This window comes from Cherax quadricarinatus, chromosome 59, assembly GCF_038502225.1.
Source record: "Cherax quadricarinatus isolate ZL_2023a chromosome 59, ASM3850222v1, whole genome shotgun sequence".
Taxonomy (NCBI): domain Eukaryota; kingdom Metazoa; phylum Arthropoda; class Malacostraca; order Decapoda; family Parastacidae; genus Cherax; species Cherax quadricarinatus.
Window position 1 is genome coordinate 15,226,331 of NC_091350.1, and position 23,546 is coordinate 15,249,876.

Here is a 23,546-nt window from a genome sequence, read left to right on the forward strand (position 1 = left end):
ACAAAACATCCATACTTATTATTGCACCTATTACATACATAGAACACTTAACTCTGATATTAACCCTCCCCTCAAACATCTCCTTGCCAACCTCAACAGAACACATGACCATAACACAAGGCACAGATCACTCTGTGATGTTCCTCGTGTCCATCTCACACTATGCAAAAACTCAATGCACATAAAAGGCCCTAAAATCTGGAATTCATTACCTGTAAATATAAAAGAAACACTACCTGTTTATAAATTCAAGTCTCTTCTCAAAGATCACTTACTCACTCAAAACCAAATAAATACTGAATAACTGAACCTTATAAATTGTATATCCTATATGTTACTCACAATTATATCACACAAATGTTAAACCTAGGACCCAATCTAACTTTATTATTTTTTTAAATACACTACCTAACAGAATACTCCATTCGACTGAATGTACAGCAATGCAAGCAACCATATGACCTGTCTTTGTAATACTCATTTGTGCTTTATAGTTATCTGTTTACAACAATGATTTCAATGATTTCATCATTTTCAATGATTTCATCATTGCTTAGTTAATCTTAAGTTAATTTTAAGCCAGCCCGTAATGCTATGCATATAAGTGGCTTTGGCATGCTGCTCTTACCTGTATTTTTTGTACCTCTGTTTGTATGCTTAAATTACTAAATAAAATAAAAAATAAAAAATGAAAGGTAGCCCCTTTCCCCAATCTGTTTTATGGGTTTTTACTAAGTGGTCTTCAATTACTGTGGCCTAAACCATAACCAATCATTCTTGATTATATTTTATTACCCAAGAAATAGGGCAAAACTTCAATGATGGATTCAAAATGGAGGGCAAGTGTAATATAAGAGTGGCCTTGAGAACATGATTAATGAATAGGCAACAAGTTCCTTTAGTAGTCGGAATGCTTATGGTGTTTATTCTGTACTCTGTTTTTAGATTGGAATTTGCTGAATTTTGAGTAAAATTTGCCGAATTACCAACTTCCATGGACTTTATCAAGTACAGTGGACCCCTGCATAACGATTACCTCCGAATGCGACCAATTATGTAAGTGTATTTATGTAAGTGCGTTTGTATGTGTATGTTTGGGGGTCTGAAATGGACTAATCTACTTCACAATATTTCTTATGGGAACAAATTCGGTCAGTACTGGCACCTGAACATACTTCTGGAGTGAAAAAATATCGTTAACCGGTGGACTAGTTCTGATAGTTGAGTTGGTAATTTTTTTATGTTCAATCGATAGGATTAAAGGCATACTAGCAAAATAGCCAGGAAGTGGGCATCAATGAGCGAATTCGCTTACAATAGGAATCAAAGCAGGCAAAACTTTTTTATGCGTAAATTATGCCATAGCCACTAACTTTGTGTCTGCATAATTATGAAGGTTTTCCATCAAATTTCACATTTTTGGTGTCATTACCTTCAGAAAAAATTCAACACCATTTCAGGAGATAAAACTATTATTATTGTTTTTAAATCACAACACTCTCAGCACTCTTAATTTCAGGGTCACAATATTGAAATGGTTAAGTGTGGGTAAGAGGTCTATGAACAAAGCAGAGAAAAACAACTTCCAAACAACAGCTGAAAACTGCAATAAAAGGTTAAACACTACTTGTACAGTACTTTAGATATTAATAAAGAGATCTATCAATTTAATTATTTTATAATAAATTCTTATCTGTTATTAGCATATTCAGTGTTATGTTTATAAATACTGCACTGAACACAGTCAAATCATTTGTCACAGTTATACAATACTCACTTTTGGCCAAACATATGCTGAAAGAGCAGCCAGCATCTCCCGTCCAGTAACTTCCTTGGCAACAATACCAACATAGTCTCGTGAGATGGCACTTGCCCCCGGGTGAAAACAGTTGCGCACACCAAGCTTCTGATGCATATGCCATGCCTGAAACTTTCCTGTTAGAGATCCTGAAGCTGAAGACCATCGTGATGTGCTTAGACCTACCTGGAGACAAAATTATGATATTGTAGTCTTAAAAGAAAAATATCATCTTCACATGTAACGTAAATCATAACTGAACCCTTTCACTGCCTCGTACATAGCTCTACATTGTTTATCCAAGGATCACTTAAGTAGATCTATGTTTTATGGTCAACTCCCTCAGAGAAAACAAGAGCAGTAATTCTGGCTTAGACATGAGAGAATGTATGTGTATGGCTAATGTGCACAGTATAAATAAAATCCTGACCCCCCCCCTCCCCGAGATGCATGGTGGGAAAAGCAAACCTCTGACCATGCTTTTAGTTTAAAATAGCGACTTTGAGGTGTTTTCTAGGAAGATTTTTACGGTTTTACTGACAGTTTCTTGTATTATTTAATATAATGGAAGACATATTACTGAAACAGAGATGATTTTGGTTAGTTTCAGGACAGGGGTAGCTTGAAATCAAGCCCAACATAGCAGAAAGATGTAAGACCCATCCTCATACCACCCAATCTGTTTTACGAATTTGGGCTGCTATAAACCATGTCCAATCATTCGTGGCTATATTTTATCTGAGAAACAGGGTAAATCTTCAGTTTTTTTGTGAAAAATGAACTGGTGGGTAAGTGTAATATAGGAGAAGCCTGAAGATGTTATTAACCCTTTGACTGTCACAAGCCCCTTTCTGAAACTGTCATTGTCACAAAATTTTTGGAAAAAAAAATTATTTTTTCTTATGAAATGATAGAGAATCTTTTCGCAGTGATAATGGCACCAAAAGTACGAAATTTGGTCAAAAACTCATATGCGACATATACGCATCGGCAGTTTCGCCGACTTTGAGCCCTGTTTTTGGCTAATTCTGTTGTTCCAGTTGACCAAATTCATAGCTATTTCTTTAGAACTCCATTTTTTCCATCAGTTGAGTACAAGAAACCGCCCATTTACCGATTTGAACTACCAAATAAAGTGGTCAGAAATTGGCAATTTGGCCAATTTCATGCAAATTAAAAAAATGCCAATTTCAAAAAAGAATCCAGAATAAACAATAGACATTCTTGGCACTAAAATAACATATCCTCTGTTCATTAGTCATGTCTCTAGGCCCCTCTTATATTACTATTGCTTTCTGTTTTGATTTTTTATTCATACAAAAAATACAAAATTTACTGTTATGCAGACTACTGCATTATTGTAAAAATGGTATAAATAATATCAGTGCACTAGTGAAAGAATATTAGACTCCCCAGTTGACGTGTATTGGACGTATGGTGTGATTTGCTTACTCCTGAACACTGATAAAAATCGAATATTTCCACTACTCTGAGCTCAATTTCAAGGTCATTTTCAACGTGAAACTAATCAAAATCATCTCTATTTCTGTAATATGTTTTCCATTTTATTACGAGAGACCACGAAAACGAGACTACAACAATAAATACTATACGAAAATACAACTCAAAGTCAGCGTTTTAATCCAGCGTTTTTCTCATTATGCACTGCATGCTGCAGGATTTTTTTTATGTGGTGCACACTGACCACACAGACCCATTCTCTCACATATGGGCCTACCAGCTTTCTCCTGCTTGATTTGAAGCTGCTAGAATTTATGCGTATTAATGTGTCCGTAACACTGGCTCGTAAGACATATATAGTACTACCAAAACAGTCAAATGGTTAATGAACAGAGGAAATATTGCTTTAGTGCCAGGAATGTCTACAGTGTGTGTTTTGGACTGTTTTTAAATTGGATTTTTTTTTATTTCATGTAAAACTGGCCAAACTGCTGACTTCTTTGCACTTTATGGGGCAATCCTGAGAGTAATGGGTTTTTTTCTTGTGCTCATTCAATAGAACGGGAGGCATACTAATGAAATAGCTCGAAAACTTGGTTAAACTGAGCAGTGGAATTGGTGAAATTGCTGATGCATAAATTGCACCCAGACAGCTAACTTAGTGCCTGCATAATTCCATAAGTTTTTCATCAATTTTTTTGTTTTTGGTGTCTTTACCTTCAGAAGATTCTCTACCATTTCAGAAGAATTTTTTTTTTTAAATGCCAACATTGTCAGCACTTTCAATTTCAGGGCTTCCAACAGTGAAAGGATTAAATACATAGCTATAGGCAATTTTTTTCTATTAACACATCGGCTGTTTCCAACTGAGGCAGGGTGACCTGAAAAAGTAGAAACACTTTCATCATCATTCACTCCATCACTGTCTTGCCAGAGGCACACCTACACCATAGGCCTATCTTTCAGAGTGCAGGCACTCTTAAAAGGAATTAATTTGTTCCAGTGGAATTCCAGGCATGATAAAATACAGTGGACCCCCGGTTATCAGCAAGTTCAGTTATCGGCCAACTCGGTTATCGGCCGTTTTTTTGGCGCCCAGTTATTGGCCGTTAATTTGGTTATCAGCTGTTTGGGAGGCATCCATCCGCCAGCTGGGGCCACTTGCAAGTCAGTTTGGCTTTGTCTCTGGGCAAGTGAGGAAGCTTCTGCTCATTCATCCAAACATTTTGCTATAATCCATTGTTTTCTGTGGTTACTGATTGAGTGCAACTGCAAAATAAGCAACCATGGACCCAAAGAAACACATTACATAGTATATAAAAACATGCAATGTTTATATGTGATGTATATTTAATAATAATCACTGGTACATTAAATGTTTTATTTTATATTAATATAGACATTTTCATTAATCCATCTATTATTTTTTTTTATTAACACACTGGCCAATTCCCACCAAGGCAGGGTGGCCCGAAAAAGAAAAACTTTCACCATCATTCACTCCATCACTGTCTTGCCAGAAGGGTGCTTTACACTACAGTTTTTAAACCGCAACATTAACACCCCTCCTTTAGAGTGCAGGCACTGTGCTTCCCATCTCCAGGACTCAAGTCCGGCCTGCCGGTTTCCCTAAATCCCTTCATAAATGTTACTTTGCTCACACTCCAACAGCACGTCAAGTATTAAAAACCATTTGTCTCCATTCACTCCTATCAAACACGCTCATGCATGCCCGCTGGAAGTCCAAGCCCCTCGCACACAAAACCTCCTTTACCCCCTCCCTCCAACCTTTCCTAGGCTGACCCCTACCCCGCCTTCCTTTCACTACAGACTGATACACTCTTGAAGTCATTCTGTTTTGCTCCATTCTCTCTACATGTCCGAACCACCTCAACAACCCTTCCTCAGCCCTCTGAACAACAGTTTTGGCAATCCCGCACCTCCTCCTAACTTTCAAACTACGAATTCTCTGCATTATTTTCACACCACACATTGACCTCAGATATGACATCTCCATTGCCTCCAGCCTTCTCCTCGCTGCAACATTCATCACCCATGCTTCACACCCATATAAGAGCATTGGTAAAACTATACTCTCATACATTCCCCTCTTTGCTTCCAAGGACAAAGTTCTTTGTCTCCACAGACTCCTAAGTGCACCGCTCACCCTTTTCCCCTCATCAATTCTATGATTCACCTCATCTTTCATAGACCCATCCACTGACACATCCACTCCCAAATATCTGAATATATTCACCTGCTCCATACTCTCTCCCTCCAATCCGATATCCAATCTTTCATCACCTAATCTTTTTGCTATCCTCATAACCTTACTCTTTCCTGTATTCACTTTTAATTTTCTTCTTTTGCACACCCTACCAAATTCATCCACCAACCTCTACAACTTCTCTTCAGAATCTCCCAAGAGCACAGTGTCATCAGCAAAGAGCAACTGTGACAACTCCCACTTTATGTGTGATTCTTTATCTTAACTCCACGCCTCTTGCCAAGACCCTCGCATTTACTTCTCTTACAACCCCATCTATAAATATATTGAACAACCATGATGACATCACACATCCTTGTCTAAGGCCAACTTTTACTGGGAAATAATCTCCCTCTTTCCTACATACTCTAACTTGAGTCTCACTATCCTCATAAAAACTCTTCACTGCTTTTAGTAACCTACCTCCTACACCATACACCTGCAACATCTGCCACATTGCCCCCCTATCCACCCTGTCATACACCTTTTCCAAATCCATAAATGCCACAAAAATATAATAAATAATAAAAATATAATATAATAATATTATTAGTATTATTATTGTAATAATAATGATAGAGCTTCAGTTTCCTAAATTAATAATAATAATAATAATAATAATAATAATAATAATAATAATAATAATAATAATAATACAGTAGGGCCCCACTTATACAGGTTAGGTTCCAGGCTACCGCCTTAAAGCGGAAATCGCTGTGAAGTGGAACACCCTTTTTTTTCTCCTTTATAAATGCATACAAATACTAGATAACAAGCTTACACTAACATATGTTAGCAACAGAACTAGGCATCAAAAAATAATGAAAAAGTACAATACACACACAGTGCACTCATTTACTTACCTTAAAATATTTGTAGTCTTAATCTAGGGTGAGACAAGTAGTATTCATTGTAAGAAATCAAGTGTGGTATGTATGGTAGTCAGCCGGGCTACCATACCAGGCCATTCCACCCATACATAATATTCTATGACATTTAAGCATCCCAGAGTGATAAAATGCATATACAGTTCACTCATTACTTACCTTAAAATACAATGGACCTCTGGTTTACGATATTATTTCATTCCAGAAGTATGTTCAGGTGCCAGTACTGACCGAATTTGTTCCCGTAAGGAATATTGTGAATTAGATTAGTCCATTTCAGACTCCCAAACATACACATACAAACGCACTTACATAAATACACTTACATAATTGGTCGCATTGGGAGCTGATCGTAAACTGGGGGTCCACTGTATTTGTAGTCTTAATGTAGGGTCAGGGGTGAGTAAACGAGATAAAACGAATAAATGAGAGAGAGAGAGAATGAGTACATGAGAGAGGACAGGCGCAGAGTTATGTAAACAAACCAGGCGAACTTAAGTTTTGTAAACAAAGTGTACACGTCTGGTTTGTGTACAAGTAACATTGTGTACAAGTTGTCTCTACATTGATATGGTAGAATAAATAAAGAACACTCCCATTCTCATGTAACACCATTTTTAGAAGAAATGACGCTCTGAGTGAAGGCAATGGAAATAAGTCACTCTGTCTGACTTTTTTGGGTTATCCTAGGTTCTCTACACATATGCTGCTATGTATGATAATCTATGTAACTGTATTTGTGTATACTTGAATAAACTTACTTACATACGAAGAGAATAATTTTCTACAGCTACCCTCAGTAGCACATTTTCTGTTATGTTGGACTAGAGAAAATGTTATTCTTGCCATCACTTGTACAAGTTATCTGGCTACTACATCTCATATTTATGTTTATTTATTCTATTGTTGGGTGTATTTATCATCTTTATATGTAGCATGTTTATTATATAATTTTGAAAAAATATAGATGGATTAATGAAAATGTGTATAATAACATATTATACGACATTTAATGAGACTCGATGATTATTATTATCATCATCATCATTTCTAATATGGCGTCATTTGTGCAAGTTGTCTGGCTACCACATCTCATATTTATGTTTATGTCAGCATAGTTGCTGATCCCCTGTATATGTATCTGTTATCCGAGTATCATAGTTAGTACCATCCATATGTTTTACATAGTTGACCCCTTGCTAGGCTCGGTGACTATCATGTGTGAAGTCACGTGATGCCGCATGTAAGCACTGCACTCCCGGCCTTGTCCTCACTCCGCGCTTAGGTCTACGTACAGGCAACACAGGCAGTCTGGGCTCCCCTCTCACACAATGCTAATGTAAGTGTTACCATCCAACAAGTGTGTTTAACTCCAACCATCACATCTCCACAAACCCTCCCAACAAATGGTGCCAGTGGTGAGCGCGTAAATTTGATATTTATGCAGATGTATGGAGATAACTTCTGTCAGCCAACGATGGACATTGTGTCGACTGCGTGCTAGCCTAGCCGCCAGCTACCCCGAGCAAGCGTCCACCAGCCTGTTTGCTTCCTGCTTCCTGGTCAGTCTTTGTCTTAGTGTTTTATTTGCTTATTTGCATTACTTCCGAGGGGTTGACCCGGGTTTGCAAATTAAGCCAAGCCGCCAAGCCAGTCTGTGGGGGGGAGTCAAGCCCTACACCATCCAGTCTTGCCTGCTAGCCAGCTTTCCACCCCTGCTGTGCTCATCGTTACAAGTTCTCAAGCCAATCTGTGTGACGGGTTAAACCAGCCAGCCAGCCTAATAAGAGGTGACTAACCCAGTACTCAAGCAAGCCACGCGAGTTCCAGCCTTCACAGTCGCTTTGTGCTTCCAGTTCTAAGCTATTCTGAGTGCTTTATCATCCCTGTGGTGTTGTGGTATTTTGTGAGTTCTTAAGCCAGCCTGCCTTAGAATATTTTCGTGCCTAGTGTGGGTGTCCCCAGAGCACATGGGTTATGCCGTTTATACCGTAGGCCCAGCCACACCACGCAGTGTCCCAGCACGCTGCCTCAACCACCCACACCTTCCACCACAACCACTGTTTTTTTGTACCCTCATATCGAGTCCTAGCACTTTATTTTACAGACCACATAGGGGGTCAAGACGCAAGATTGTTCCTTCGTCCCTGTGCGCCAACGTAAAAGCTTCATGTGTGAGTTTATCGTCGATTTAAGCGCAAATTCTTCGAGACGTCGCAATGTTGAGAGTAGTAGAGTCGCCGCCAGCCCATGAGACTCAGACCACCACCACCACCTGCCTCCTCTTCACCATCAACGTTTATAGACATTTGCGGGTGTTGAGACTTTTTTTTTTGTTCTCAGTGATTTCTTAGTGATATTTCTTTTTCAGTGATTTCTTAGTGACATTCAGTGCTCTTGATTAGACTGTGTTCATTATATCCTGTTTGCAATATCTTTTTTTTTCTTCTTCAGTGTTTAAATTTTCGTGCTTTATTTTTGTTGTGTTGTGTTCGTTTTTTTTTATATACTGTATACGTGAAGTAAGTACTTTTCCATTTTTCCCTGTTGTGTGCACTATATAAGTAGTATAAACTTGTGTTTACACTTCACAATTATCATGTGTTCAGAGTACTGTGTTCCTTGCCCAGTAAGTTATGAAGTAAAGTAATTCAGTAACTGTTATCTTATATTCAGCTTTACAACTCATTGTTGTCTCAGTTATTTTTTTTTCTCAGCATTTGTGTATTCATTCATTTCCCATTTTACTGTGTGTTGAACATTTTTTTGTGTTAATTCTTTTTATTTAGCCAGTGTCTAATTTGTTCTATCTCCACAGACAATAGTTCCATTATTTTGTTTGAAGCAAGACAATTATTTCCAATTTTTGTCAACACAAGACCTTATTGCAAGAAAATTATCATAGTATTGTGCATACAGGTCCGCCATCACAAATCCGGCAATCAGTTATTCAGTTCCTTCAGTTATTCGGCACTAATTTTGGCTAGCATAATTTCAAATTTCCAGGGTCGCCACACCAACCTGCTGCTACTGTTTGGTGGTGCTACTTGCTGCATAAGTCATTCCAATTTCTTTTTCTCCATTTATTGTTTTAACCTGCTTACTTTTAGCCCTAGCCATGGTTCCAATGAATAAAAGAAATGCTTCTCATTATGTAAAGCACCTACACAGTACATTATCCATTAAAGATAAGGTGGCTTTGAAGCCACTGTCGGTTGCCATGAGCTCAGTCTCATGAAGCAGGAGAATATGCTTATTATTACACTAATGTCAACACTACAGCTTATTTGCCTATCACAACTGATCTAATATGACATAAGAAACAATATAAATAACATAAAACATGTTAAATACTCCAGAATGAATAATATTTGGCATAACACCGAGCAGTTCGACAGAGTTATGAAGAGGATATGGTAAACAAATACCATTCTCCTATCCTTGTCTTGGTGGCTTATATTAGAGAAAACGGAGTACAGTGGACCCCCGGTTAACGATATTTTTTCACTCCATAAGTATGTTCAGGTGCCAGTACTGACCGAATTTATTCCCATAAGGAATATTGTGAAGTAGATTAGTCCATTTCAGACCCCCAAACATACACGTACAAACGCACTTACATAAATACACTTACATAATTGGTTGCATTCGGAGGTAATCGTTATGTGGGGGTCCACTGTATAGCACCGGGCTAAATATGATACACACTCGTACTCCACCATAAACATGAAACAAAAAAGTTATTTTCTCTCTATAGATTATCACACAGCAGCATATGTGTAGAGAACCTAGGATAACCCCAAAAAAGTCAACGTGGCTTATTTTTAGTACCTGGCTTGGGTTAGCCATACTATATGATTTTTGGTAAATATTCGATTCCCAGCCAGGGTAGAAACATTAGGCGTGTTTCTTTACACCTGTTGTCTATGTTTACCCATCAGTAAATGGGTACCTGGGTGTTATCCTGGGACACTAAGTAAGTAAGTAAGTAAGTTTATTCAGGTATACACAAATACAGTTACAAAAAATTATCATACATAGCAGCATATGTGTAGAGAACCTAGGATAACCCAAAAAAGTCAGACAGAGTGACTTATTTCCATTGGGGTCCTTTTACCTTATTATTATAATATAAAGGTTATAATATTTTCTTATTATTCTATAATGAAGATAACATCTTATTATCATACTAAAAAGACTATCTACTACACCAAGGTCATTAAGACTATCTACTACACGAGGGTCATTAAGACTATCTACAATACGAGGGTCATTACTAGGAATAAGGTAAAATTTACACGTATGTTAGATAAAAAATAGAAAATCATTCCCCTCCCTTTCTGTAGCTACATTCATCAGACACCTTTTGGCACTCTTCTTGAACCGGTTCATGCAATGACTGGCTTTGACATGTGTGGGTAGTCTGTTCCATTCCTTTATTGCTGTACAATAAAAGGTGTTTGAAGCCTGGCCAATGACTGTGGGTACTACAAAGTTGTGCTCTCTCCCCCTAGTACTATGATTGCTTTGGTTCCCAACCTTGACAAAATTGACAGCAAGATATCCTGGACACTGTTTGTGAGCAATTTTATAAACATGATTTAGCTTCAGTTGTTTTACTCTGTCTTCAACATTCAGCATATCCAACTGCTGTAATTCATCCTGGCCTACATGTTCTCTTGGTCCCAGCCCCAGGATGAATTTTACGATTTTGTTCTGGGTGATTTGCAGTCTATCTTTCAGTTTTCTTGTCAAGGCAGAGTACCAAGAAGAGCAAGCGTAATCCATATGGCATTGTATAAGGGCTAGACATAGGGTCCTGCGAGCCTCAGTAGGTAGACACTGTGCTTGTCTATACAGGAACTTCAGTCTGGCATTCGCTTTCTTTACTACACTGTTCCCTATCAATTCTCCTGACATGCATGGGTCAAAGGGGATTCCCAAATATTTTACTGATGAAACCAAAGTGATGGGCTCCCCATTACATTGAACATTAAAGTTATTTACCCTTCTCAGTTTATGTTTCGTGCCAAAGAGAATGGCTTCAGTTTTCCCTAGGTGTAATGATAGTTTGTTGTCTACTAACCATTTGCTGCAGGACTCCAGTTCCAGTGTTAAAACATTACTGAAGCAGCGGCAGCGGCAGCAGCGACTTCCAAGCTCCGTACTTTTCTCCAACCACCAGAGCTACCAATGCTCCTATGATGACCTAGTTACAAGCAAAACTGCACTGCCCAACGTAGCACCCAGAATGACCAAAGATTACCAACAGTGAAACCTACAAATCGAAAATAATAGAGATAAAAGGAAGACTGTAGCACTGTCAGCTGCTGCTGCTGCTGTAGCACCGTCAGCTGCTGCTGCTGCTGTACCACCGTCAGCTGCTGCTGCTGCTGTAGTACCATCTGCTGCTGCTGCTGTAGTACCATCTGCTGCTGCTGTAGCACCGTCTGCTGCTGCTGTAGCACTGTCACCTGCTGCTGCTGTAGCACCATCAGCTGCTGCTGCAGCACTGTCAGCTGCTGCTGTAGCACTGTCAGCTGCTGCTGCTGCTGCTGTAGCACCATCAGCTGCTGCTGCAGCACTGTCAGCTGCTGCTGTAGCACTGTCAGCTGCTGCTGCTGCTGCTGCTGCTGTAGCACCGTTGTTGGTGTGGCTTATTGAGAATACCAAGAAACAATTAACCCCAGAGGGTTAGCCACCCAGGATAACCCAAAAAAGTCAGTGTCATCGAAGACTGTCTAACTTATTTCCATTGGGGTCCTTAATCTTGTCTCCCAGGATGCAACCCACACCAGTCGACTAACACCCAGGTGAACAGGGAAAAATGCCTGGAATTAGTGCTCATATTGGTGAATTTAAAGCCAGCAAAGGTTGGTTTGAGAGATTTAAGAATCGTAGTGGCATACAGTGTGATAAGGCCTGTTCTGGAAGAAAATGCCAAACAGGACCTACAGTACTCAGGAGGAAAAGGCACTCCCAGGACACAGTGTCTCATCAGTCATTGCTGCATCTTCAATAAAGGTAAGTGTCATTTATTCTTCATTTAGTAGAGTAGTACATGCACAATATATATTGTACATGTACTACTCTACTATTGTGCATGTATCCTTCTCTTTGTGTAGGAAAATGTATATTTCATGTGGTAAAATTTTTTTTTTCATACTTTTGGGTGTCTTGCACTGATTAATTTGATTTCCATTATTTCTTATGGGGAAAATTCATTCGCATAACGATAATTTCGCATAACAATGAGCTCTCGGGAACGGATTAATATCGTTATGCAGGGGTCCACTGTATAAAGAACAGAGCGTATACCACCTATGCAAGTGGATACGGGCTGCTGTGTAATGCAGCGAAGTACGAACAAATAGCCGATGGTACGGAATATCAGTGTGTAGAAGAAGGGCACTTTCATTAAAGGTCCCATCAGGAAAAGGATCTGAAGAATACAATAAATTATAGCCTGAGATGGGGTAGATAACAGCAAAGTGTAATTCTGGTTCCTGTAAGCAAACACCAACAGGGGAAAACTGGGAGAGTAACATCTGAAGCTCACCCCAATTACCCCTGAGGCTGCGTATATTCCACTGTAAATAGGCCATGATTGGCAATGATAAAGATACCTGAAATCCGCAGGTAAGGGTTCCTATGGACTAGAGGGGTTAGAAAAGTCCACATGCGGAGGCAGCGGAAAACGTTCAAGCAGCGAACGAATGATGCGCTGTGAAGAAAGGAGTTGCGTGGATGGAGGAGAGGAGAGAGAAGGAACAGAGGGTGGATCAGTGTCCATTGATGGTTTGGTCTCTGCAATATATTCAGAGATTGCTTCAAGTGTTTCGGAATTCAGAGACGTCGTATGGGAGACATTATTGGAGATGGTAGGGGAGGATGAGTAAAGATTGGAACTGTAATGGACTCTACCAAGGTAGGGGAAGGGGGCGAAAGGGTGGAGGGAACTGGAGAAGAAGCGTGGAAGGGGACAGAAGAGGCAGAAACCTGGGAGGTGGCAGAAGAGGAAGAAACTTGGGAGGGAACAGAGGAGGAAGGTACAGTACGAGGAGGAGGGTGAACCTCTACACTTGTAACAGAGCCAGTGAGAGGGAAAGAACCAGGTACAGAGACAGGAAAGTTAAAATGAGGAGGTGGAAGAAGGGAAGGAGGGATTAAAGGACCTTTTTTTGACTTCTGAGTAGAGGGATGATTGGGATTAGGTGTCGTACGAGATCTCATCGATACTGAGGTTTGTGAGGAAGAACACGAAGAAACAAGAACAGACTGAGGCGTTGAAGTAGGGACGTCTGAGCCTAGGACAGCAAAAGAATTAGATACAGGAGTGACTATAGGAGAGGTAACCACAGAGGAAGCTGCAGAAGATGGGACCCCGGAAGTGGGGGGACGTTTTGAAACACGGGAATAAGAAACACGAGGTAGTCTCCCTTGGAGGCGGAGATGAGAAACTGCCATGGCATAAGGGAGACCTTCTGCCTCTTTGAGGTAACGGATTTCCCGCTCATTTAAGTAGACTTGGCATCGGCGAGAGTACGAAGGGTGAGCCTCATGACAATTAAGGCAAGAGGGAGGTCGATTGCAAGACATATTAGAATGGTCATCGGCACCACAGACTGAACATTCGGCTATAGATCTGCAATATTTCGCTGGATGGCCAAATCGCCAGCAATTTCTACACTGTTGCAGTGTAGGTATCACCTTTCTAACTTGTAACCGATGTCCTGCTACATAAACTGAGGATGGGAGTTCACGGCTGTCAAAAGTTAAATGAGCCACATTGCTAGGGTATCGTCTCCGCCCGCGGGCAGGAAGAGCATAAGTGTCTACCTTGAGGATTGGGAGATCTTGGAGTTCCAGCTGTTCAAGAATGTCATTGCCACATGTCTAGAAATTTTGTTGAACTATGGTATGGGGCAGAATGACGGTACCACTACAAGAATTGAGGGAATGATGTTTTTCAATAGTGACAGGAACAGTGTCGATATGGGAAAGAAGAGAAAGATCATGAGCTTGGGTAGCATTCTGTACAGTGATGATGTGCGTACCGCTCTTAAGAGCATGAAAAGAAATATCTTTACCAACATGGCGTAGGAGTGCCTTGCCAATACTGTGGTCGGTAAGATAGGCAGTAGAGGAAGTCGGTTGTAAAGTGAAGAATTTAGTCCATTGTGCATTCTGAAACTGAACGTGGAAAGGGAGTGCAGGATGTGTCGATCTTTTCTGAGAAGAACGAGAAGGTGGAGAAGTATCATCAGCAGGTAATTGTCGTTGGCGTATAGGCGTGGGACCAGAGTTGGTCCGACGTGGAATGGGCCAGCGATTTGAAAATTGCCGCACCGTAGAGGGAGAGGCCGGAAGCATAGTCAAAGGAGAGCCGAGGTCAGATAAATCGAAGGAGTCAGTCGAGACCTCAGTACCTGAAGCGGGTGAGGAAACAGCACCAGCAAGAGGTATAGAGGCATGAGGAGTGTTCGAAGAGTGGTCCAAAGACGAGGCGGGGTCAGAACGGGGTGCGGTATCAAGAAGGGGCCCGGGGGTAGCAGGTTCATGGACTTGGGCTGCCATGGTTAGGTTACTTTTTTTTTTTCTTAAAAACAAAGAAAGAAGAAAGAAAAGAAAATAAAAATAAAAAAGAATAAAAAAGGGGGGACTGGGGAGGAATAGTTCCTAGGAGGAATGAAAGGACCAGAAATTCCGCTCCACGCCCAAGAGGACCTCAGCACCGCAAGTAGCATAGATGCAGCATGGAACCCGTGCCATACCCTACCCATCATGCCAGTAAACCAGCAATCCGGGATAGCAACCTCACATCAGCCGAGCTCCCTTGGTGGACAAAAGAGAGGGCAGCCAGATATCCGCCACAAAGCATACCTCCTTCGGCCACCACCCCCGGAATCCGAAAGGTGGCTTCCAGAGATACACCCGTCGCCCGAGAGACACCCAAAGCCACTCTCCGGGATACATGAGAGGGATCGGGACATCCCCAGGAAATCAAGATTCCACGGCAAACTACGCCACCACCAAGAACCTCAATGGAATGGGATGGACCCCGGTACCCTTTCCCCTACCTAGGAACTAGCGTGCCTGTGGGAAAAAATCCCAAAGGCCAAAAAGGAAGGGCAAAAGGGAGGGGTGGGGAGGAGGAGGAGGAAAGGAAAAAGGGGAAGATGGGATAGGGAAGGGGGGATTGGGGGGTAATTAGGTTCGGTCTGAGGAAGGAGACCAACAGGTCCAATTCCTCAGACCAAGAGCCTCTTCACCCTTACGACGACGTTTCGGTCCGACTTGGACCATTGACAAAGTCAGAGGTGGAGCAGGACCCCAGGTTGAAGAGGTACAAAAGAAAAGAAATATAAGAGGGGCCTGGGGATGTGACTAATGAACAGAGAACTTGTTATTTTAAGTCAGGCATGTCTTTCTTGTTTATTCTGGACCCTATTCGAAAATTGGCATCTTTTGAAATTTGTGTGAAATTGGCAAAATTGCTAAATTCTGACCACTTTATTGGATAGTTGAAATTGGTAAATGGGTGGTTTCTTGTACTCATTCGATAGAAAAAATGGAGTTCTAGCGAAATAGTTATGATTTTTGTCGACTAGTACATTGGAACTGGCCGAAAATAGGGCCAATTATGCATAAACATCGTCGAGACTACTAACTTCGTGAGAGCATAATTCCGGAAGTTTTTCCATCAAATTTCATACTTTTGGTGTCATTATGATCGGGAAAAGATTCACTATCTTTTCATAAGAAAAAATTTTTTTTTTCTTTTTTAAATTTGGCCGACCCTGGGAACAAGTTTCGGAGAGGGCCTGTCGACCCTCAAAGGGTTAAACCTTTCAAACCAACCTTTGCTGGCCTTAAATTCACTCACATCACCACTAGTTGCAGGCAATTTCGTTACCAAATCGTCATTCAACTGCCTAGCCTTTTCACAAATGATCGCTTGAGAGATGCTATCTCCTGCTATCTGTTTTTCATTTATCCACGCCAATAACAGTCTCTCAACATTTTCTAACACTTGCGGTTGCTGTTTCGTAATCACAATTGCACCTTTTGCAAGAACAGCTTCCTTGATTGCCGTTTTCCTGCTCACTATAGTAGAGATGGTTGATTGGGGTTTACTATACAACCTGACCAGCTCTGACACACGCACTCCACTTTCGTACTTTGCAATTACAGTGGACCCCCGGTTAACGATATTTTTTCACTCCAGAAGTATGTTCAGGTGCCAGTACTGACCGAATTTGTTCCCATAAGAAATATTGTGAAGTAGATTAGTCCATTTCAGACCCCCAAACATACACGTACAAACGCACTTACATAAATACACTTACATAATTGGTCGCATTCGGAGGTAATCGTTATGCGGGGGTCCACTGTATCTCTTTCTTTATTTCAATAGTCATTAGCACCCTTGGTCTCGAAGGGTTGGCACTAGAAGCTTTCTTGGGGCCCATGGTGACTTATTTTGCAGAAACAAGCACCGAAAACAGTGATAATATGGATAATATAGAATGTACCGAATGCATCCTTAGATGCGCGCACACTGGCTGGCTTGTAAACACTGGCACACACGGGGCAGTTCAGGCCACACATGGACACGTCTCGTACGAAATGCATCGCATACAGGGTTTTGTAGCAGGAACCGAGGCAAATTTTTTGCGATATAATGCATCGGCTACCAGATTTATTGGATACAGATAGCATCGCAAACCAGGGGTCCACTATATACCAGTTAGTAATTCCACAGTCACTAGTGAATGTAGCTGTATCTTTTGTAGATACTTATTCAGATCTCCCTCAGTCAAGGCATGGTGGTAGCCATTGCAAATGAATTCGATCCTCCCAAAGACAATAACCATTCTGCATATGTAAATCTTACCCTCACAGAGTTGGGTTTAAGCGTACATAGTCTGTATAATTAGATGTCCAAGATGTATGAAATTGTCAACTGTGTGTTTGTTATTAGCTGATCAGTTTTCAGATATTTTTTGTTTTTTTGTTCACGTTCCCTCCGAATTCTGAGAATTTAGCAGTAATTATCTGTGTGCACCAGATCTGCCTTTGCTGTTAATTACTTTCACCTTTGTAAATATATACTGTATATTCTTCCTCAGAATCCGTAGAGTGCATGAATACAGATCGATCGATCAATTCCATCCTTTATTATACTATGATTTGTTCTTATAATTCGTATTGTATTATGATACCACCCATTAGTTCTAAGTTACATATATCTTTGCTATTGTATAGAATCAGCCCAGACACACCTGCCTGTTCAGCCTATAACACAGTATGGTAGGGTCGAGACGACATATGTAACATGACCGAGCTGTCAGCATAGTTGCTGATCCCCTGTATATGTGTATGTTATCTGAGTATCATAGTTAGTACCATCCATATGTTTTACATAGTTGACCCCTTGCTAGGCTCAGTGACTAGCACGTGTGACGTCACATGCTGCTGCACGTGAACGGTGCGCTCCCGGCCTTGTCCTCACTCCGCGCTTAGGTCTATGTACAGGCAACACAGGCAGTCTGGGCTCCCCCTCTCACACTCTGCTAATATAAGTGTTACCATCCAACAAGTGTGTTTAACTCCAACCATCACATCTCCACAAACCCTCCCAACATTTATTTATTCTATTGTGGGGTGTATTTATCATCTTTATATGTTATGCATCGTGTTTATTATATAATTTTGAAAAAATATCTTAGATGGATTAATGAAAATGTGTATATTAACGTAACATACATCTAATGAGATTCAATGATTATTATTATTACTAATATGACGTCTCAAGATATAAGACACTCTTATTCATTTAATATGTACCTGCACGCCAGCACAGTATGTAACTTTATTTAGGTACAGGTATACATAAGTATAATTATCAGAGTACTGTATATATAAAATATGAAATAACTTTTAAAAACACTTGAAATTTTGGAGTTTCCAGTCATAATGGAGAGACTTAGTGCTTACGGATCTCACAGAGAATGTAAACAAATCGGGTGGGGAGCAGTGACCGTATTAGAAAGTCAGGTGAGGGGAGCCGTATAGCGAGTCTTGGTCATAATTTGAAATGACCGTATTAGCGGAACGCCGTAAAGCGGGGCCCTACTGTACATACATAATAATTCAGAATACTGCTGCTAGTTGGCACAGCTGATGGCAAAACATCTGGTACGCAGTCCACATGTTTACATCGCTATGGGAGCAGTTCTCTGGTGCTTGTTTGCATTTTTTACAGTCATTTGGCAAAATTTCTTTTTTCTAACCATGGGTCCTAAGAAAATAAGTGCAAAGAACAGTACTGAGAAGAATAAGACAATGGTTTCCATGGACTTAACCAGGCAATACATCAATACATCATATGCCACACTCTCAACCTCCCCCCCACCCTCAACATCCCCCATCATCTCTGCTCCAAGTGTGTAAGTACATATACAGTAGATCATCATTTAGCACGGTAGTTATGTTCCTGAAAATGCCATGTTAGATAAAAATCGTGTTAGATGAACTGAAGAACTTATGGGAAAAATAGGGTTACGTTCCTGGGAGCCCCCAAAAAGCCATGCAACTTTTCTTTAGGCCTCCACATCTTACAAAAATAAAAGTGAATATGTAGTTATAGTTCATTGTTGTGATGTATTATGTTGTTTTTACTGCTTAAGACTACAACTGTAACAGAAATAATAGTACAGTGGACCCCCAGTTAACGATATTTTTTCACTCCAGAAGTATGTTCAGGTGCCAGTAGTGACCGAATTTGTTCCCATAAGGAATATTGTGAAGTAGGTTAGTCCATTTCAGACCCCCAAACATAACATACAAACGCACTTACATAAATACACTTACATAATTGGTCGCATTCGGAGGTGATCGTTATGCGGGGGTCCACTGTATTTCTTACCTTAAATTGTGGGTGCTGGTGTTTGTGGATGATTGTGAAGAGAGTGGAGAGTTATGCTGTGGCCCTACTGGGCTGAGGTGGATGGTAGAGGTTCTGGTACCGAAGTCGATGGTTGTACTGGAGTGTTTAACTAAGTCATTCAGTAAGTTAGTCAAGTCACTCAGTAAATCATTCAGTCAAGTCACTCAGTAAGTCAGTCAAGTCATTCAGTAAGTCAGTCAAGTCATTCAGTAAGTCAGTCAAGTCATTCAGTAAGTCAGTAAAGTCACTCAGTAAGTTAGTCATTCAATAAGTCAGTTATTCAGTCAGTCAGTCACACAAACTCATGTTTACCTCTTTTTCTGTGTACAAAGTAACACTTCATTACGGCTACAGGTTATCTCTTGTCTAATAGCTTTGTTTCTTTGTTAATTCTAAGACTTAGGTGCTTATACCTCTTCATGCCACTTTCAGCAACACAGGTATGGCTACTGGGTGTCATGATTGCTTGGCAGATAAAAGATTTAGTAATTAAAATATCATAACAGAATTCACAAACACAGCTGCCTTGTAGCAGAGAAAAACTGGACACGTATGAATTACGAACACTGGGATGGTGGGGTGGTGTCAGGGAATGGCAGGAGAGTTCCCCAGATGCTCCACAACAAGGGGGCCACTTAAGCAAAAAAAATGAATTTTTTTTTTCCTTCCCACAAACTGAACAGTGTTAAATTAATTATACATGTTACATAAAATTGTGCTGCAATTCTTCAATTGTGCAATACCCAAATCATGCCAAATAAACTCGCACTAAATGACAGTCTATTGTACACTTTATATAAAGTTTTTATATGATATTTTTTATTTATAAATACATTGTTTCAGTGTTTTCCTTAGAAAACTAGTGATCCACAGCAGTTAGCCTCAAAACTCTATTTTCTCTCACAGTAAGAGCATGGGAAGATCCTACAGTCAAAGTTGGACAGAAATGGCAGACGCTTCCACCGCTGCCTCTGCCACCACATTATGGCTTATTTTATTCATTCTAGAGTATATATCATGTTTCTCTGTTAATTATATTGTTTATTATGTCATATTAGATGAATTGTGATAGATAAGTAAGTCATGCAGTTGATAATAGGGTCATATTCAAGTATTTTTTTCTTGGTCTCCAGAGTGCAGGAACGGATTAATGTCTTTTCAATTAATTTAATTAATTTGATATACGAGTAAATCGAGTTACGAGCTAGGTCACAAAACGGATTAAACTCGTAAGTCAAGGTTCCACTGTATTCCCTTGTGTCACGACTGGTGAAAGGGAATACACAACCCAATTCCATTTCTCAATGATCAGATGGAGATCTAAAATTTTCCATCTCTCTCTTCAGTGTGAGATAAAGGAATGTAGAGGCAGAGAATAAGCCTAGTCAGAATACACATTTGGACTTCTCTCTCTAAGCAATAAGAATTGAATGGGTATTTTTTTTTTTTTTTGAATCTGTTCCAAAGCACCACCCTGGGATTGAGGTGTGCTGGCTTCTAGGTAAATGAAGGGACACTAGGATCAACCAAACACTCAGTTAAAAATGCAGTGACAACTTTATTCACTATATTACACCATTTCTGTTTCAATAGTAACAGTAGGACATCTATTCATCATGCATATACCTATAATAGTCATGCTCAAGTGCAGATTAGAAATATTTCTCCCATGTATTGTGCTAATATATGTGTATGTGGCACCATCAGCAATTATTCCTTACAGGTGTGTGAACGTTTTTATTTTTTTTCAACATGCTGGCCATCTCCCACCAATGCAGGGCGACTCAAAAATATAAAGAAACACTTTCACCATCATTCACACATAATCACTGTCTTTGCAGAGGACTCAGATACAACAGTTTAGATGCCACTCCAAACTGCCAATATCCCAAACCCTTCCTTAAAAATGCAGGCATTGATTATGTAAGTGTGCATTCAGACAGTGAATATGCCAACTGTTATATAGTACTTCGTATAAAACTATGCATTCCTCTCTCTCCTGTACATAATTTTTATTGCCTTGCTAAGTGACCATGGTGGCATTTTTCCTAAAATTTCTATATCCCCTGATGTATGACAAGTACAACTATTATAAAACTAAAGTTCTGCTGAAACAAAATCCTTGAAGCTCCCACAGCCAATAAACTTTTAACTATAAATAACAAAAAGGCACAATACCGTGACTGGAACGATACACAAATAACCCGCACATAAAAGAGAGAAGCTTACGACGATGTTTCGGTCCGACTTCGGTCCGACTTGTGACTTTGTCAATGGTCCAAGTCGGACCGAAACGTCGTCGTAAGGTTCTCTCTTTTATGTGCGGGTTATTTGTGTAAACTTTTAACTAATTACATACTTCATGATATCCTCAATGCCCTACCAAAATCTCTCAGCTCAAGGTGACAGATTTCAAAACTGTATGGAACCCATCCTGAGTGACGGAATGTGGAATTTACTTCAATTCAATGGACCCCAGATTTAACCAACTTTAGATTTTACAAAGGCTGTGGCCGGACAACATCCAGAAACAGCTAACAAGTCCATTAAAACCAGAATTGTCCATTAGTCGACTTGATGAACTTAAATATAACAAATTTATTTTATTTTATAAAATAAAATTTGCAAAAAGCTAGAGGCAGCAGAGAAATCAGGTTTGAGAACAATGTGAGGTGGTGAAATCACACAGAATTTGGAATGTAGAAATTAAAAGGTGATGTCGAGTGACCAAAGGTATAATTCAAGAGAGCTGAGGAGGGGGTGTTGAGATGGTCTTGGCATGTAGAAGATGGATAGGGATTGGTTGATGGTGTATAAAGCGGGGGTGAAAGGGAAAAGGGAAGGGGTCATCCCAAGAATGGATGTAGAATGGATATACACAAGGATGAGAGTTTTAGGGGTTTGAACATCCAGCAGGCTTATGTGAACATGTTAGATATATAATGAACATGCTGAAGTGTGAGTAGGGTAACTTTTATGAATGTACAGTATTCAAGAAAATCGGTTAGCTGGACTGATACTGCAGTCAGAGGGGTAATCTGATTATGACATCAGCACACTTCTGAAAAGAAGGCAATCAAGCGAATGTGCTCTCTTCCTTTTGTCACCTTGCCTTATGGGGAGACAACCATACAGCTAAAAAATATATAATACAGTGGAACCTCTACTTATGAGTGCATCCACGTGTGAGTTTTTCCAGATAAGAGCAGCTGCTCAGTCGATTTTTTTTCTTCCAGACGCAAGCAAAATTTCCAGATGCGAGCGGGCCTCAAGGGAGGTTAATTGACACTAGTGAGAGGGCTCTTGCTCTTGATCTAGGAAATAGGATATCAGTTGTTTGTTGGACTACCTTGTTGAAACTTGGGTAATGTATGATGAAAAGATGCTTCTTAACGTATACCAAAAGTGAAAGAAATCGGACCATAAATAATGGAGTTTACTTCTCAGCCATTAGCCTCCCCTTAGCAGTATATTTTCATATGGTTTGTATGGTTGTATTTTCGTTTTATTTGGTCTTTCATAGAAAACCTGGAAGCTTTCTACAACAGATGGGAACATAAAAAGTCTGGGCTGAATGGTACTGCCCTTGATACTGGCCATGTAGTCAGAAACTGTAAGGCTGGAGATGAAGTCCTGGTAGTCAGTAAATGTGGGGCTGATAGTGCTGTCCTGGGAGACAGTAATGGTGAAGCTGGAGGTGCTGTCCTGGGAGACAGTAATGGTGAAGCTGGAGGTGCTGTCCTGGGAGACAGTAATGGTGAAGCTGGAGATGCTGTCCTGGGAGACAGTAATGGTGAAGCTGGAGATTTTGTCCAGGTAGTCGGGAATTATACGCAGGAAGGAATACATATAAATGACCTCATAGGGGACAGGAGCCATAGTAGGGAAACAAGTGTAGTCAAAGATAAGATAAAACCAATATTGCAAACTAGAAATACCACAGGAAATAGCAAACAAGAGGACTCCACTAGCAATAGTGAGGATATATTACCAAAAACAACTGGTGGGAGCTCCATTGTTGGTGCTAGGGAGGATAGAAGTAAGACAGGGAAACATGCACCAACAGGGAATACAGTCACAGAAACCCAAGGCAAACGGAAACCAAGCCTGTGCACATACTATGCACTTGGTATCTGCCGGCATGGGAAATCTGGAAAAACAAATGGGACGTGCAACTATGAC

General features: G+C 40.2%; 1 protein-coding gene across 1 annotated transcript in view; it reads right to left on the reverse strand.

The window, feature by feature from the left end:
• Nucleotides 1–76: 76 nt before the first annotated feature.
• LOC138854439 (SET domain-containing protein 4) overlaps nt 77–23,546 on the reverse strand; it is a 64,355-nt gene continuing 40,885 nt past the window's right edge. The window contains exon 2 of the transcript XR_011393655.1: nt 77–1,984. The gene's annotated coding sequence lies outside the window, so the exon portion shown is untranslated. The remainder of the gene's footprint in view (nt 1,985–23,546) is intronic.